The sequence below is a fragment of the Columba livia genome, chromosome 1, assembly GCF_036013475.1.
Source record: "Columba livia isolate bColLiv1 breed racing homer chromosome 1, bColLiv1.pat.W.v2, whole genome shotgun sequence".
Taxonomy (NCBI): domain Eukaryota; kingdom Metazoa; phylum Chordata; class Aves; order Columbiformes; family Columbidae; genus Columba; species Columba livia.
The window spans coordinates 162,935,710-162,954,914 of record NC_088602.1 but is presented as its reverse complement, the minus strand read 5'-3'; the positions used below and the strand labels follow the sequence as shown (position 1 = coordinate 162,954,914).

The 19,205-nt window shown below is 34.6% G+C and overlaps 1 protein-coding gene across 7 annotated transcripts in view; it reads left to right on the top strand.

Annotated features, from left to right (window-relative positions):
- The window catches only part of MGAT4C (MGAT4 family member C), a 400,149-nt gene that overhangs the window by 180,521 nt on the left and 200,423 nt on the right, over nt 1-19,205 (top strand). For 4 of the 7 annotated variants that reach the window (XM_065041901.1, XM_065041874.1, XM_065041883.1 and 1 more), the window contains one exon: nt 9,546-9,628. The gene's annotated coding sequence lies outside the window, so the exon portion shown is untranslated. The remainder of the gene's footprint in view (nt 1-9,545; nt 9,629-19,205) is intronic. The other 3 variants (XM_065041925.1, XM_065041911.1, XM_065041892.1) reach the window with 1 other exon arrangement.

Below are 19,205 nucleotides of genomic sequence, written 5' to 3'. Positions count from 1 at the left end.
GAATTTTTGAGGCTAGTTCTGCTGAAGTCTGTTAAATACTAGTTTGCTGACAGTTCTGGGGAAGAAGAGAAAAATACTACATGTTTGTTTTATTTATTTGTGATCTAAATATAAAGTAACACATTTTAATTATTAAAAATAAAATAAAAATGAAAAGCTATTCCAAATTTAAGAATAGGACAGATGATTAGTTTTATTAATGGACAATGTAAAATACTTAACAGCAGAATACTTGTGGTGCCTCTAAAAATATAAATATATTTTTAAGCTGAATATTTAAGTTGAACTTGTAAGATTTCTTTGTATCTATAAATACACAATTATTGATGTTTTTCACTCCTACCTCTCCATATAGCTGGCTGAAATAATTTTCTCAGTAGTATTTCTAAAACTACATGCTGTTTTGGTGGCTGGAAATCTAAACAAAAGTACTGTACATGCACAGATAGTATATATATAAACACACATAAGCCCCTTATTATAAAAATTTCCTTGCATTTTAGAGGTAAGCAACAAACAAACCATTTTTGAGATTCAGAAAAATAAGGTTTTGTTTCAAGTTTTATCATGATAGGGACAATTCCTTTCCTAACATGTAAACTAGGAACAATATTATTACCTATTTTGACAGAATTAATTAAGAATTAATTAACTGGATTTTGTGGAGCATTTGTTTGTTGCAAGGATAAGGCCTCCTAAAAGTCCTCACAGATGCAGCAGAAAGCACAAAGCATGATTATTTTCCCTTCAGGATACCAAGACTTATTGTAAGGATTGTGTTCAATGGAAAAATAGATTTTTAAATGTATTGGTGATGATGTAATGAAAGACACTTGTGGATCAGTTTTCACTCAACAACATTACAATTTTAAATTATGTTAGGATTTGTTAAACTTCATAAGTAATAAATGAGGAGATCATTAGAGATAATAGTGGATAATGGATGCAGTGACACAAAACTTTTTTTTTTTTTTTTATTCTGTTTCTGATTAGGAAATACATAACAACCTTATTGATTCTTTTAATTTCTTTTGTCTTCCAAAACCTATTTCAGACAGATACCTGTGTATTATTTCACATGTTCAACGCACCTTGCATAGCAAAAATACATAAATATACATAAAGTGAAATGTTGGTTATTGTTTAATCCACTCTGAGATGTAGCCACCTTTGGAACAAAATGCAAAATATACTTAACTGTTCTACAGAGGAATGTAACAGAAGGTTTACAGGCAGGAACTGAAGTAAAGTAACCTTAAGAATTTAAATAGTATATGATTTTTCAAGATATAATTTCTCTAAAAGAACTATAGGAACGATTTATTCAAAAAGCATACACTATCTTCATTGTTTATGAGATTGCTCCTAATTTGTTACAAGAATGTCAATATTATGTGTTTTCTTGTTTTGCTGAGGTCAGAAACTTTAATTTAGTGAGAGGGAATAATGTGTATCCACTTTCTTACAGAACTGCCGTTTTTTTCAGGAAAAAATAACTGTCTCACATTCAGCTAACTGCACATTTTCCTGAACTGATATAAAATATACAGAGGGTTTTTTTTCTTAGTGAATCACTACAGAAAGAAAACAGCTTGAGTTCAATCATCACTAGGTTTAGAGCTTTGTGGTTTTGGTTTTACCAACCAACAGTTTTTTAAAGTTACTGTCCTTATAAAACTCTTTGTCAATTAACAGGGAGTTAAAAGGAAAAAAAATACAAAGTCAAATAGAAAACAGCAATTTTTCTTTGTTTTAGTATCTGGCAATAAAATTTTGTATGCTGCTCATCATGAGACATTTCTTCATAAATAATGCACTGCTGACATTAAACTGAGTAATAGCAATGGTGGAGAGTAGGAGATACGTCTTACTATTTGGATAAGTAAGTTTATTTTAAAGTTACTGCATTTAGTGTGTGGATTTTGGAGTCTTCCTATCTGGTTGATTGATTATTTCTTTATTGTATCTGAGATAATTTATGTCCCTTTGTATTCACCTCATTCTAACCTTAAATGATCTATTTATTCTGATGAGACAATAATTCGTACATTGCTTTAAGGTCTTATGTTTTTGAATATGCTTTGCCTATTCTCTCCAAATTTCATTATTTTGAGTCAGTATGTGTTGCCCATATTTGAATATACTTTTGAACTTCCATGCTGTTAGAAAATGAACAGAGTTCATAGCTTCTCTAGGGACTGACCTGCAGAGAAAAGTAGAGAAAAGTCATCTTGAGCACGTTCCTGGTAGTTTTCCCCATGCTTATATTTGACAGATGAATCTTCATTAGCATTTTAGTTTGGAGCAATAATGTACTCCTGAGACAATCCTCCTGATCCTCCTCGTTTATTGTGATTGGTTTTGACTGCAATGTGTATATAAACAAGATTCCTTTCAGATGAAAGCAAACTGGGAAATCCACTCCAGCTGAGCACCACGTGCTTTCTCATAGTGCAGATACAAGACTCCAAAATATGAAGTGGGGTTGTGCTACCAAGCACTTGTACTAAAATAAGGTTTTAAAACACTGAGAACTCCCATTGTATTTGAAATGCTATATAAGAAGACAAAGCTAATTTGTGTTTTAACAGATGCTATCAAACACCAGCCCTCAGGTTTTACAGCTCATTCTCTTATCTTCCACAGAGATTTTCTCTGGTCTTTATATAATTTCCTGTCCTCCATGCCTTTTCCTTGGTTGCTGTATTTTGTTACTGAACCACTTTCGTTTTCTTGTTTTGCATTTTTCCTTGTTGCTTCTTTCTATGCCAACTTCTCTCTGTTGGGCTCACCAGAGGTTCAGTGGGGTTATATCTGTGGTCATGAGAAAAGAATGTTTCACATCAGTCCACTTGTGGGCTGATGGCCTCGTCCCGCCTCAGCCCGGCTCCATCCCCACAGTCCTCTACGGCCACACCAGGGTTGTATCAGACACTGGTACCCCTCATTGGGCCAGATCCTGACCCTCCACCTATGGACTGGTGTCACAGCCTAACCTTGGCCCAGGATGGTCCCTATGGGGCTGGGGCTGCCCCAGTGCACCCGACTGCCCTGTTCCTGGCTGGGGAGGTGGGTGAGGCTCTGTCTGCCAGAACTTGCCCTGTTGCCAGCCCATGGGATCCCTCCATTTCTCCCAGTCCACAGCCCAGAGGGAGCTGCTGGCTGTTGTTTCACCTTAGCCTTGATAGTTTAGTTCAGACGGTCAGACTAACTCTAATGCCATATACACCTTCCCATCCATGTGTGCATAATGTAGCTGTAGATCTTCATTGCCTTGACTTGCTATATCACTTGTGAAAGTAGACGGAGAACCAGAAATGTGTCTGAAAACTTTAGAAAGTATCCAGTTCCTATTGTGCATATTATTAAATAAGAGGATCACTGCATAATCCTGCAAGTTTGAGTGGGTACGTATACACTGTCATTTCCTGTGAGGTTACCAAAATGGATGAAACGTTGGAGAACTCCCGCTAACAGCAATTCTGCTGTAGGCTGTCCACATCTTAAATAAATCTCTGTTATTTCAAATAGTCAAGATAAAATATTTTTAAACAGTTATTTGGTTATTACCGCATTGCATCAAAGAAACTGATTTTTTTTTTTTTTTTTAACAGATAAGCCTAAGGAAGTAATTGTGGTAACTATTATTAGGCTAATCACCTATCTGGTACCTTCAATCAGAAGTCATTTCTCTCTATTTTTTAAGACTATCAAGTTGGTTTTTTTTACAAAGACTTAGACTGATGAGTCTGATTTATCTCTGAATCATGATTTTAGAGAAAAAAAAATGGCCCATTGTTCTGTTCTACATCTTTCACATTCAGACAATAAAATCAGCAGAGTAAGGCCATTCTTGCCAATGTTATGTTCAGATGTAGAAGACTGAAAAAATGATGTGACAATAGGCATCATTCTGATTGATCTTTATCTTCCTCATTAAGGTAACAGCAGTATAAGGTGCCTGACACAGTAAGAGTTACATATTTTAACTAATTTGCTGCTTTTTGATTTGATTTCTTGGAATCATCTCATCTGTTTTTTGAACCTTGAAGTTGAGATGTTTTAAATTATATTTAAATTTACTTCATGTGAATAAGAAATCTAGTTATGCTTCTTTACACCTTCCAGATTGCCTTCTCACCTCTTTTTAGCACGTTCAGGATTTTCTGAGTATCTTGTCCTTAATATAGAGGGGACAGTAATGTTTCTTAACATATACATACACAAAAATTTGTATTGTTGTTGGTGGTGCCTGAGGCACTGAATAACATCATCAGAAAGCGAAGTTTGATCTGTTGTCACAGGCTTCTGGTATACTTGTCCATAAGAATTACACCTTTGAAAATGAAATGTGACCAGCCATTTATTTGGTATTAAAAACAGTGCAGAGGCGTGTTCACTTACCATAGAGAGTAACTGTGACAGGCATCCATGGATTAGTAGGTCATGTAGGTTAGTTTTCAAGAAACTATCAAAGTTATTCAATATGATGTTCATGCTGCTTTTTCATATAGACCCACACACACACACAAAAAAAAAAAGGCCTTTTTTCCATTGACAAAATACTTTCTCTTAATTGTCTTTTTTAATCCTCTAATTTCCTTCCTTTCAACCCTATGAATATACATTGGGATTTTTTATTGTTTTGTTTGTTTTGAATTTTTATTTGTTTTTCAAGTATACAATTGTGGCAGATTGCAACCCCCCTCCCTCCTGCAGTATGGCACATCTCCCTCTTCCTCTGCTACTTGAGGCTAACAGCTTCTTTTGTTTGGCCCAGAGCACCCTGGCTCCTGGGACATTAGAAGAAGGGAGTGCCGAGGCACACTGAGCCGTGCCCAGTGTGGGGGATGTTTGGAGGCTTCAGGGGCACCCACAGACAGTGTGGGGGTGCAGAGAAGCTTCTAGAATGCCTACAGTCAGATCTGATCAGCCAGTATAAAAACGGGACTCTCGTCGAGACTCCGCCCATTGCTGCGGGTCTCCTGGAGCACGAGCAAGATGCTGCTGCCGAGAGCCCCCCCTCCCTGGGATGGGGACTCCGCTTGCCTCGCCGCCACGGGTGTGAGTAAAACTTCCCGCAGGATTGCGAGTATATTTATACTTTTCGTGCACATATGCACGTATAACTTTCCGTGCTCCATATGAGCGCATGTAAAATTAATCCTCGCAGAATCGCGGGTGTATTTTCTTTCCATGCACATTTGCACAAGTACTTTATTTCCTCGCACAATCGCGAGTGGCCGCCGAGAGCCCCTCGCACAATTGCGAGTGTATTTTCCTCCCGTGCACACTTGCACACGTAACTTTCCGTGCCCAATACGAGCACACGTACTTTAAATTATTTCCTCGCACAATCGCGAGTGGCCGCCAAGAGCCCCTCGCACAATCGCGAGTGTATTTTCCTCCCGTGCTTCCACATAAGCACGTGTAGGATTCCGTGCACATTTGCACGTGTAAAATAACTCTCGCAGGACTGCGAGCGTATTATAAATTTACTCTCGCGGAATCGCGAGTGCACACTTTCCGTACTCACTACGAGTACGTGTATCTCTTTAAAAATAATCCCGCACCGTGTTTAGGCAAGTGTGTACTCCTCCGGGACTCGGGGACGGCTCCGGCATTGTTTTGGGTGAAGCCACGTGCATGCACATTGTGGACCACCTGTTGGTTATATCAGTGGCTGCCCCTCAAATAATTTTCCTCCACTGATATCCGAACCTGTATTTAAGTCACTTTTGGAGTGCTAAAACCCTGTTTTTCACCGGTTCAATAAAAGTTGTTTTTGGACCTTGTTGTCCCTTGAATTGACCTGTGGGTTGCCTCCGTGACAACAATCATGTTTTTCTTTTTAAAAGAAAGCTAAGGAAGAACCTAAGAAGAGCTAGGAAGTATGAAATGCAGTTCTGTTAAGCAGAGGATTGCATGACTTCCCATAATACCTTAAATTCATCAAAGTTAGATTTCATCTTGGTTTATATAATGTTGTACATGTTTCATACAACCCTAATCTGAAATTAATTTTTTAATAGTTAACAGAAAATGAAAAATAACTGTGATAAAAGATACTACACATTTGCAAAAATACCAGACTGAATCTTTATGATTGATGCTATTGCCACAAAGAGTTAAGGATTTGACAATTATAGAATGTTGCTGTTCCTCTAACCAATTGCTAGAAGGTATATATTTTATGACTCTGTCATCTTTAATTTATTTCACAAATTGTACTAAGGCTTCTGCAAATAAGGTCAATGTTTCACAGCAAAAATTAGTTCTTTAGATAATTCCGAGGGTTATTATATTTTTAATTTCATCCTATGAGACATGTTAAAAATCACCTTTTATGACCTGAAGAATTACCTCACTATATATTATTTTTGTTGTAATTTTAATGACTATTATTCTTCAAGTCTTAATTTTGATTGAAATAATATTCCCCAACTGAATTTTGAGTTTGCATTAGTCATTTTCTATTGTATTACGATTAGTCATGCTTTCAGTATTCATCAGAAAAGCATAATATTGTAACCACTACCAGTATGCTTTTTCTTTAAAAAAAAATTACTTTCTTTGGTTGCAATGACACTGCTATACAAATTGGAAATGCTTCTCTACTCTGCATAGTGCTCAACTAGAAAATTAAGATGTACATTCCCAGTTCTAGGTATGTTTTCCCTTCACTGGGACCAATGCTGAAGTTTGTGGGGGTTTTATTTGTTATAATTTTTATTTTACTTTTTCTTTGTGTGACTATATTTAAAAAGAAGAATAATTAACTGCAGGACTAATGTAAGATATCAGAAACAGTTGTCTTCAAGACGTGAGGAGTCCGGTTCTCCTTTTAGTTATGCTCGAGTTAATCATGAACAATTCAGCTGAAGTTGACGGAAAACATGTTGGCAATTTGAAAAACTAGGTTGAATATGCATTGTGGGTAATATGAAGGGAGAACTCCATATAAATTCAGTGGAATTTTACCTTTAAAGTGGAAGAAATGTTTTTGAAAATGGAATTTCAGCAACTTGAGCATTTTTATTTGAAAATCTTTTCCTAGTTTGGAAGTAATTGAAAACAAGATACTTCTGGCAGTCTCACATGAGAGACACAGTACCTGGTATTAATATCTGAGGTAATTTAATGTTTATTACTGGCCATTAAACCATAGTATACAGAAGATCAGATGTAAAGGAATAGAAGAATTTTGGTATATAAAATGAGAGAGAAATTATAAAAGCAGACAAAAGTTAATTTTTCAGTAAGAAGACAAACAAAGAGTCCAGCTTTTTTGATAAAGTTCTTTAGATAGAAAGGGAAAATTACTTATATTACCTCCTGTAGCATAATAATGCAAATTTCTTAAATCTGATCTTAATTTCCTCTTCAATGAATAGTTTTGCTCTGTGTAAGAACTATATGTGGTGATATGATTTAAATAAAAAATGCTACACAGAGAGCGGAGTGAGAGGAAAAAAGTGTGAGAAACAGTTCTTCAAACACCAAGGTGATTGAAGAAGGAGGGGGAGGAGGTGCCCCAGCCAGATTCCCAGGGCTGAGATTCCCAGGCAGGCTGTGAGAAAGGGTCATTGTGGTGCAGATATCCACACTGCAGCCCATGGTCTTTTCTGCCAAGTAGCAAAGGATAGGATAAGAGGAAATGTCCTCAAGTTGTGTCAAGGTAGGTTCAGATTGGATGTTAAGAAAAATTTATTCACAGAAAGGGTTATGAGACACTGGAATAGGCTGCCCAGGGAAGGGGTTGAGTCACCATCCCTGGAGGTGTTTAAAAGATGTGCAGATTAGGTTCTTAGGGACATGGTTTAGTGCTAGAGTTAGGTTATGGTTGGACTCAATGATACATACCTCTTCCAACCAAAATGATTCTATGAGGTTCTTAGGGACATGGCTTAGAAGGTTGACTTGGCAATGCTAGGTTAATGGTTGGAATCAGTGATCTTAAAGGTCTTTTCCAACCAAAACAATTTTATGATTCTATGGTTCTCTCATACTCTAGCTTTAATTGTCAATACATCAAATCAGTTTTCCCCAAATTGAGTCTGTTTTTCCCATGTTGGTAATGGATGAGCAAGCTCCCTATCTTTACCTCAGCCCATGATCTTTCCATCTTATTTTCTTCTCATGTCCCACTGAGGAAGGGAAGTGAGAGGGCAACTGGGTGGTAGTCTGGGAGTGATCTAAGGTCATCCCATCAAATAGTGAACCCAACCACTGAAGCTCAATGGGCCAGGTATATGTGCAACTTCTGGTCAAAAGAAAAACTGTCTCACAGCAGGCAGTGCTAGTGGGGAAGGGTGACTTACCCCCTTATCAAAAATGTAATTCTACCTTTAAAAGGCTGGCTGAGTGTGTTATTTTCCTATTATGACCTTCATCAGTAACTAAATTTTTAACCTTTATTTGGGCTAAGCTTGAGAATGAGTGGAGCTGAGGAGCCTCCTTTTATAAATGCTTGAACTGAGATAGCTTACTGCTAGATGCATGCAGCAGTGAGTGACACTGCTCTGAGAATTCATTCTAGTAAGGGTTTTCTTCACTCTAAACTGTGTGTCATAAGCACACTGAATTTAATTGGAAAAGTTCCAGTTCGTGTTTCTAAGCATTCATTTAATCTTTCCCTAGCAATGTCTGTAGTGAAGCTGAGACTCTTGATGCTATAAATCAATTGTGCATTGATTCTTGAGCCAGTTAACTAATAAGCTGATTTTTCAGCCAATGACCACAGTTGCATATCTCTTTTATATGCTGCAACCCAGGAAAATATTTGTCCTGAAGTATTAGCTAAAGCTGTGTGTTACCTAGTCAAAGACATTAATTGAGCTACACTGAGCCACAAATAAGCTGAAAAGTGTCAAGTTATCTGCAATTAAAAAATAAAGGTTATCATTGAAATATTTATAAGCACATTTTATATGTTTTAACCAACTTTATATCTAGATTCATATGGCAAATATAAGTAGATTACATGATTTTATGCATTTTGGGTTTTTAGGTACTTTTATAGTTGATCAACTTGCTGTTCAGTGTTTTAAGAAATTCTGTGTGTGAAATTTTTCTGACACAGAATGGAACTTCTCTCCTTCCTTGATTTTTATTAATATATATTGCATTAGTATCTGTATTGGTAAGGACTAGATGGGAAAATTAGTCATATACAAACAAGGTCAATCCACCACAACCATTCTCACTTGAATCACGTATGTTAGTATACAAACTGGAAAATGAAAAGTGTTGGTACAGCTTCATATCTTTTTAAAAACATTGGTGTTTGAGCCTAACCATGTTTAATGGGCAGCTTTGCTTTAGAATATATTTTTGTAGGATGTGCGCATCATAATAATAGCCAGATGTTGACAACAGACAGCCTTCTGTCTACTGTCAAAATCCTATCTGAATGCACGTCTACATAGAAACTCACACTTTTAAAATTATTTTATTCATTGCACATACTGAATATGCATGTGTGTAAAGATTAACATTTGACAGACTAGGAAGCTAAGCTACTGTATTTGTTTTCTTTGTTTTAGCAGGAATTTGCACTGTGGATTTTCTAATCAGACACCAAACTCGTTCTTTGACTTGATAAGAGTACTACTGGACATTGTGAAAGGTAACTCAACTTCACCTTATTGCTACCAGTGACTGTGAAAAATTAAAGTCATGAATTTCCTGGGTTAAATTAATGTAAGCAAAAATCTTGCCTTTCGTTTTGACATCTGTAGCATTGTAAACCATGTCTGTTAAAGGAAGCAAGAAGACAGCACATTATCTGTTTATTTTTAATTTAGCATCATAGTGATTTAAACAAAACACACATTTGTATACGCATTGAGTCTGATATAAGCTATATATTGTTTTATGGATATTTTAAATTAATGGTTTGTGATTGTTTTAAAAGGGTTGTTTTAAAAGACAGGCTACCTATTAGTATGCACATTTACAATGGTTCCCACCATAAATGAAACTTTCTTATATTTATATTGTAACTGATATTTTAAAATTTATTATTTTTATTAGGTTTCAGAGGGTATGTAAAAGTTCTAAGTATTTTTTAAGTTTGGGGTGGGGTTTTTTGTTTGTTTGTTATTTTTTCCAAAAGCAATAACAGTTATGATGATAAATTTGCTGAGATGTGGGCTCTCATCTCATTGTCTAGCGCTCAATAAACTTCTCTGTGTTTGGCAGCTTCTCCCCATGAAATAGTCTCATTTTATAGCACTGTGGTTATGTTCTTGACCTCTGCCATGGCTACAACCCTGGGGCATTTGAGCTGTCAGATAAAAAAGCAGAAAGAGAAAGAGTGGGGTGAAAGTTGTAGAAGGCAAAAAGCTTTGTAGTGTGCTGATGAATTTCCTGCCATCAGATAGTTTTCACTTCACCTCCTTTGCCGTCACATTTCCTTAAGTAATAGGGAGACTTTTCCCGCTAAGGGACAGTGGAGGCTGCTTGCCTAATGAGAACTTGCAGAAACAGCCTGCCATGTGTCTTTATCTTTTAAAGAGAGGTGAAACAAGCTTGCCTGGCCACAGATAAGTGGCTAAGAAGCAGTCTTCAGATATACCTGTCAACAATATATCTGGGTTTTTTGTATTCATATATACTGTTCTATGTGCAGTAGAGCATTAAACTGCTTTGCACTAGGAGCAGGTCACATTCAGGGGTTGTCATCACCATGCTATGGGATGGAACATGCTTGATTCATACTGGCTGTTTCTATCACCATTTTGGCAGCTGAAATCTCCATCTAATTAAAGATTTTACACTAGATTTTTTTTTTTTTTTTTCCTGGAAAGTTGATTATTATTTAACATAATATGGATAATTACCATTCTGTGGTGAGTTTATAGCTTTTAAAAGAGCAAAGGAATGGCTGCTGTTTGTTGTTTCAAGATTCATAATGAGTCTTTTAACTTCTGTTAGTAAAGATTTTTGTTGTAATTACTGTATGTTAAAGACATTAAATTTCTTAGTTTGTCACTACATTCTCTTTTGGGAATCAGAGGACAATGCTGTTGGACAACGGAGATGAATCTCAGGTTTATTTTTGTGGAGGTTTATTCAAGTATAAGACTGTCTTATAATCTTCCTGATTCCCTGATCGTATACAAGCATACAATTATAAAATAATGCATTTTTTCTAAAATTCTATTAACATGTTTGCAATGGATAAAGAACACATTAACTGAAACTGTATCTTTGTTGGAACTTGATTTCTTTCTCCTAGTGCAGGAATTAGAAAGATGTTTTGGTACATTTTGCTGCCATTTCCCAACTTGGGATATTAATGCAAAAAGGATATGTAAACTATAAAATAGAAGCAATATTTCTAGTATATATTTTATTTTCTTTTTATTCGCAATATTTACAGCTGCAAAATATGTCCAGAAATCAATTCATTATTTTCAGTTGAGAAGTGGATGTTCTGTACTGGAATGAAGCATACACCAAATGCAACTACTTTCTTTCCACTTTACAAGAACAGCTTATTTTAGACCAAATGGAAAAAATTACACTGTGTGGATTAAAAATTATTCCTATCTTTCTATCCCCACCACTTCCACTACTAAATGATATTTTTATGATACTAGTATTTACTAAGGCTTTATGAAAGACAGCATATTTGGAAATTAAATTGTCTTCAACCTTGTGGTGACAAATACAGTACATACATTTATAAGCATTTGTAGAGACATAATTCTTAAAATTCTTCTTACACTTAAAAACTCATAATTCTTCTTTGTCAAGGACACAAAACTAAAACTTAAGTCTAGTTAAACACTATTGTAAGTCAATCATGAGCTCCAAATACTGAACAGAAAAGAACATCAAATGAAAACCCAACATTTTTCTTCCTATAGAAACAAAATATTCTGTGTGAGTTGACTTTTGAGCATGTAATGACAAAGATGTTAAACTTACTGAATACTAAAAAAATCTTTACCTATTAATTCATAAAACATTTTTCCTCTTTTCATTAAAATATTTTAATAAAACATTCTTATGTACATTTTTAATTTGAGAAGTGTCATGTAAATGCCATGGGTGTTCTTTCAATGCTTCTATCACTCATTTAATGTTTTTTTTAAATTCTTAGTTAAATGTTCTTATCTCAGCTGTGTTCATTTCTAGGTAATGTATGGAAAGCAAAAGAAAATCAAGCACAAGACAAAGAACGTTAATCTGTTGTAACTATATTACTACTTAAGGAATAAAAAGGTGCATGATTTTCTTAGCTCTTTAGAACATGAGTAGTAGTCTGAGAAATTACAGATTTGAAAGCTAGTTGTAGAAATTCATGCTTCACTGATTGATTTCCATTTTCTTCTTGTAGTGCATAAGCTGTTAGAAAGAAGATGGGTTGTCTGGCAATTCAAGAGCAATACTTTTTTTTTATTATTTTTTTTAAATTTTTTTTATATATTTTGTTAAGTCTGGTATTTTCATTTTTATTTAAAGGAGAGAAAGAGATGAAGGTACAAACCTACTGCTGAATGAAGTAGAATTCCTCCTCTGTAATTCCATGTTTAAAAACAGATTTACGTTTGTCATTTCTGAAGTGCTCCTATTTTGTTGGCCTCTGGTGGCAAGTCCATGTATATCCTGCTGTAAAGCTTCTTCACTATTCTTTAACATACCTGTCTATTTTTTGTAAACATAAAAAAATACTAGTTTGATTAAATGTGAAACCAAAATAGTCAGCCAATAAACAGTATTAAATATTTAAAAGCAAAAAAAAAGTGTCACTGCTCTATCATAGCAGAATATAACTAAAAATTGTCATGTAATATGTTGATATTGTGGTAGAAGCCTAAAGTAAATCTCTTGTCATAAGAGAAATGAGAGGCAATCTGTATACCCAAATGAGGTTTATTTACACATTTAGACTGAAAGTCTCCTCCATACTGACTGGAAAGAGAGGAACCAGTAGTCAGGATCTGTGATGAAACATATTCTTCCGTTCATACTTAAACATCCTGAGGTTACTTGTGGGGTTGCAATAATATGAAGGTCTTTGTATCTTCCTAGAGAAGTCATGTAGTCACAGGACAAAGATTTGCCATATAAATGTTTTCTACAAGTTGGTTGGTTGGTTGTTTTTTGTAGTGGTTGTTTTTTTGTTGTTTTTTTTTTGTTTGTTTGTTTTTTGTTTTTTTTTTTTTTTTTTGATTGGTTGGTTCATTTGTTGGTTTTTTTTGGTTTCTTGTGTTTGTTCTCAGTTGTTTTTTGTTTTGTTTTATAATCCACTTGCCATTGTAAAAATACAACTGAATATTATAATTTCATTTTAGTAGAACTTGGAAGAATCTGTGGCTTTCTGAGAATCCAGTGGCATTCTTACTCACTGATTTAAACACTATGTCTGATTTACAAATATTCATCATTCCTTTGTAAAACTTTATATAGATTTCGGTTATCTGGAAATCTACAAGAATCTGATGAAAGGTTTTCTGAAAATCAGAAGTTTGTGCTTAATTTAAGATACTAAATTTATCACACTTCAATTCTTTCATTAGTCCTTCAGTTTTCTTCCTGGCCTATTTCCCATCCTTTTTCTGTGCTATAACTGAATCAGATGTTTTTGGTTTTTGAAAAACAAAGAGACAAAAGAGAAAGGTCATGCTCACTAGCACTCATGAATGTGACAAACCTTTCTGCTATGGTCAGTGTATTGCTGGCTTAATTCAGCAGTCTGTCAGAAATCTAGCAGTCTCTCATCCTATTCACCTTAGTAGCTTCATTGACTGAAGTTGTTATGCTGCAGTGATTTTTTTTTTTTCATTAATTTTAACAGTTTTATTCAGTTTTTGGCTTTTCTAGAACTGTGGCCACTGTTTGCAACTGTAAGAAAAACCTTATTTATGGAATGGGACTCTCACTATCCCATATCAATTATATGTAGGTTTAGTGCTTTATGAGATTTATAGCTTAGCGCCCCACAAGACTGATCCTTCAAGTGTAAAAGTACTGTTCCAGTAATACACAGGACATTATAAATATGAGAAAAGCAGAGACATTTCACCAGATCCATTTTTTCTTTAAATGCACAGTGACACTATTACACTGGCTAATTGGTTTGTGCAGCATTATTTCAGCATAAAATAACAGACATAAAGCTTCTGTGAACTGTGACTTTTATATCGTCCTGCTAGCTGCAAATAAGATTGCTGACCATAAAATGCCTTTTCTGTAACAAGTATCACTGCTGTATCCTATAAGATATAATTACAAATTGACTATTTCAGCTTTATACAAAGCCTTGGAGACCAGGGTATTAGCATGGCAATAAAGGCAGCTTAAAAAAAAATTCTCCCTTCCCTTTGATCTGAATATCAGGATTTGTATAGACAAAAATATGTTGTGCAAGTCAGTTTAACAGTTCTCTGAAGAATTCTGCACGTACCCAGTGGTTGTATATTGCATTGTCAGATGTGCATAAATCATGAGTCCAATAGGTAAAAGCTGGATTTTGTAGGCCATTGTTGGTTTGACATTTTATTCTCTATACCTGCCTAAATAAGGATTACTACATTCAGCATCTAAGAGCACATTGATCATACTTTTTTTATAAGCTTCCTGAAACTTGGGAGAAAATTAGAAAGTCTGGGCCTAAGGTGAAAACTGCAGAAAATGCCTGTGCCCGAATTCATTAATTATTAACTGCTATAGATATTCTTAATGCAAACAGCACAGTACAATGCACATCACTAGCTGACAGGCTATGGATTTGTTGTAGACAGATAATAAAAATAAAGCCCAAAAGTTACACTTGCTGACTCTTAGAAGAGAACTTACATCCAGGAAAAAAAAAAAAATCCAAGTCTAATGGACTACTGTGAATACCAGAATTATGTTTAATAATGTACATATATCTCAACTGAGTACTGTCTTCCGTATGACTTATGGCCATGAAGTTGTCTTTAAAATACATAATTTAGTGACTACTTATTCTATGACTGCCTCTGAGTTGAGCTAATATATTTATTTTCTATTGCAGTATGGTTAACAAAATGTCTTTTTATTTGTTTGAAGTTTACATTGTAAAAATAGTTTGAATCATATTTATAACTATAGTATAACATGTGGGTAAATTACTGAATCATTTAACTGAATTTTAACTATGTGCCACTGTAAAAACTACTTCATTCTAATACTTCTCTATGCCAATCTAACCCCAGAAATCTTCTTTTAGAAAACTCTTAAGATTTTTACAGAACTCCATCTCTTGTCTGAGACACTGGTTACATCTCAGAGTCCAGAAGAACTGAATTAAAACTGCAGTAAAGTCTATTAAACCAAACTGGAAATGTAACTTTCCTAACAAGTGCAGTGTTAAACAAGAGCAGGGTTTCGCTGCTGTCACATATTTCTATTGAAGGAAATTTTCACTCTTATTAGAAAGGAAGATGGAAAAAAAAGAGATATTTTGAACATGCACAAGATCTGTTAAACCATATCCTTTGATAAAATTAATCTTAACAGACCTGATACCAGCCCCAGAAAACATATGAAAGTAGTTTGAAATCAGAACAGGGAGGCTGGCTTTTAAGCACCAGAAGCACTTGAAAGTTCTCTCTACAGTTGGGAATGTGCAAATTAATTTATTGTCAATGAGCATTCATGGTTGTGATGTTTGGAACAAGTATTAATAGCTGTGGATCTGTTGGCTTCTTGTTTGAACCTTCTCATTACACTCCTCTCTCCATGTCTGAGAAGTGCCAAAGGGACAAAATAATAAACACATTCCTTTCTAAACTCATATTATAGAAAGCTGGTTCATAGATGGGATACATAGTCTGATCGGTTTCTTTTTAAGGATGATATTTTCAATAATCTCAACATAAGCAGTAGTGGTGGATTTTTTTAAATTTTCCAATGAAGTGTTCTCTGTAGGAGACCAGATACCATCAATTCCCTCGTAAATCATTAAACATTTGAAAAAAAAGCTCTTTTATTATTTCACAGGATAAGCAGAATTTTCAGTCTTTTTTAGTGCTTCTTGATGTACATTTGCTAGTCATAATGCAAAGTAAGAGGAAAGATTAAGTTTTGTTGAAGTCTGTGGGAAATTTGTTTTTAATGTCATGATGTCTGAATTTCACCGTAAATGTTTACATTCACATTACAACTTAAATAAATAAATAGATAGATAAATAAATAAATAAGGTGAAAGGGAATTTGAGCTTAAGTTCCTTTTCCTTTTGACTCCACACACTCATCCTATGGAAGTATTTAGTATCTGACACTGCCAGTGCAATATGAGCTGAGATTTCTTTCTTTATTTCAATTAAATTAAATAGTTGTAGATACGTCAGAAAATATCTTTGTGTTTTCACTTTGAATTTGGTACAGGGTATAAGGTTTTTCTTTTTTTTTTTTTTGTTTTAGAAACTGTGTAAATGTTTAGATTGGGCATCAGCCTCTCTAATATGGGAAGATCACCTGTTAAAGCTTATCCTAAAAGGGTAATAGTTCAGAAACATAGGAAGACATAGTATCAAAGATTCTACTGGAAAGTTTTGTGTTTTAAAATATAGTAAAAATGGCATTTTCATTGCAGCTGTTGGTATTGTTTTCCCCTTTAATAGCAATTTGTATGTTCTTGATGAACGTGCAAGGAGGGATTTCCAAGAGAAATGTGATTTAAAATCAAGAAAATAGTATTGCACATTAGGGTATTGCTTTTAAGATATATTCATTCAAAGCATAAAATAGGGTTCCCTGTAATAAGTAGTTCATAAATGTATTGCTTAGTCTTTTAAAGCAGACTATTTCAATATTTGAAATACTCATCAGGGAACAATTCTGCACTGATGGAACAAATGCCATAACAATCTTTTAGGTCTTTTCCTTCTCTCTTTTCTTAGATAACACGAGTCAATACTAGTTTATCTTTCTCAATTACACAGGCAAAGACATTTCAGGCATGTAGGAATACTTTGAATAGAATCACAGGAAACTGTGAAGCTGAAGTTTGTCACTTTTCTGGAAGTTTCAAGGAGAAAAATATTCTGCCACTTCCACAAACTTAAATTTCTCTCAACACATCTGTGCTGAGTTTTGTGGTGTATGAGTTTCAGTGATGATCTTGAATTGTATACCAGAATATATTTGCCAAGGCAATGTACACGTTTATTCAAATTGCAAATAGTAAGAAAACCAGGTTTATGTACTCAGATTGTAACTGCAACACAGTGACTACTAAGAACTGTTAGCCAATTAACAATAGCTATAGTAAGATAAGTCCTTTGCACACATCTGCAGATAGAGCAATCCAAATTTCATGGGTTTTAGTTGATTAATTTTACTTGTACATAGGCCTGTATAAAAAATGCAGCAGTCAAATGTTCTCTTCAGTTAACTTCAACAAACAATCAGACTGTGAAACACTCAAAACAGCAATGGGCAAGATAAAAGACTTGACTGCCCCAACATCTTGTATTATGGGCAATTATGGATGCAAGAATAAATTAATACTTTACTCAGTTTAACCTCACAGCTTCTGACATCCTGTAGCTTAGGACTTTTTGAACTGGAGTTTGTCTCCACATCCTTGTGTTTGATACTACTTAATAACTGCAACAGCAGTTATGTCTGCACAGCATGTTGCCAATAAGTTTTACAAATCATTTGCAATTAATTTTACAATTCATAGGGCAAAAGCCCTACTTGCAGTTAAATTCAAGAATTCTTCCTAAATATTTTTTTAATTATTATTCTTGGGTTTTATGTTGTGTGAAATAGTGAAATATATAATTACATCACTATTTATCTAGATATTTCAGCAATTTTAAAACACAATATTCTGAGATAAATTTTACCTGTCTTGGGTGACAAAACAGTGAGCTAATGAATATGCTGTCAATTCCAAATTTCAGGGTCTTTCAAAGTGAGCCTCTTGTAAAGAGGAGTATGTCCTGGATTGTATTGAGTGTGAAAGTAGTGTAATCCCCAAATATATTTTCACACCTGAAGATTGCAAGTGACTAGAAATCAATTTCAAACAGAAATGAACTCATTTATTGTAGTTAGTTTTAAAATTATAAAAATGAAGGTTTTTGCTTTCCACTTCCCTGATAGAAGAAGTTTACAGTCAGTAAATACACTCGCACATATAACCAATGATTTCAGATTCAACCTAGTAGTTTTTTTCAGTTTTTATTTAAGTAGGTGTTGGGGTTTTGTTTGTTTGTTTTGTTTTGTGCATTGTAAATATTGTTTCCTAATTTATTAAAATCAGCTAAAAGTACATATCAGTGTTGTACTTGGAGGTAACTTCATTTTTTGGTATCATGTTTACACATTGACTTTATGATCCATAATTATAGATCATTAGTATAATTTTCATATATGTATGTACAGTTCATAGAGGTGACAAAAAACATGATCCATTAAAAAGATCATATAATGCTGTAGGAACCCTAAAAGAAAACTTAGAAATAATAATTCAAAAACATATATTCATTTGATAGTGCAAGCCCTGCATGAAAGCTAAACAAATACTGAAAATCATTAGTATGCAAATTCTATACTATGCCTATTGCCAAACCAGTGAAATACGTAGTTTTGCCCTATCTGTCATCATCACTGATAACATTACCTTCTCCAGGGACTCATTTGCAGTACAGGCACTGCAGATATCTGTGTAGATTACTAAAATTAGCAACAGTATTTCTGACATGGAACATACTGCTTGACAATGCAAAATGCCACAAGGAATAATCCAAACAATACAGGGAGGAAGCATTACATTAATGTATGGATGATGTGAACTACTAATATATTTTAATCTATGTATTTTTTAATAGCATGCTATAGGAACATTCTGTTTAAATATATAAATAAGGGCAACTACATTCTTTTGCTATTCCATCTAGTATGAAAATTGCCTGTTGATATAGGGTAATAAGCAAATATACTGAAGAGAGGAATCACACTGCTAGTGAGTTAGATGACACTTGCTAGTATTCTGCATTATTCTAACACATAGAATAACTGGTCTTACGTGCTTAACTGTATGCATATGGTCAGTAAAAATCAATTGATTGTCCTGCTGCTGTGATTATGGATATAGGCATGGACTTCTATGCATCTTCTTCTCAGTCTGCTGCAAGTGTGGTCTTCTAAAAGTGACTGTGCTTGGTCACTATGTGTGCTCAAAGGAATTTTATTTCAGCACTGAGCCCAAT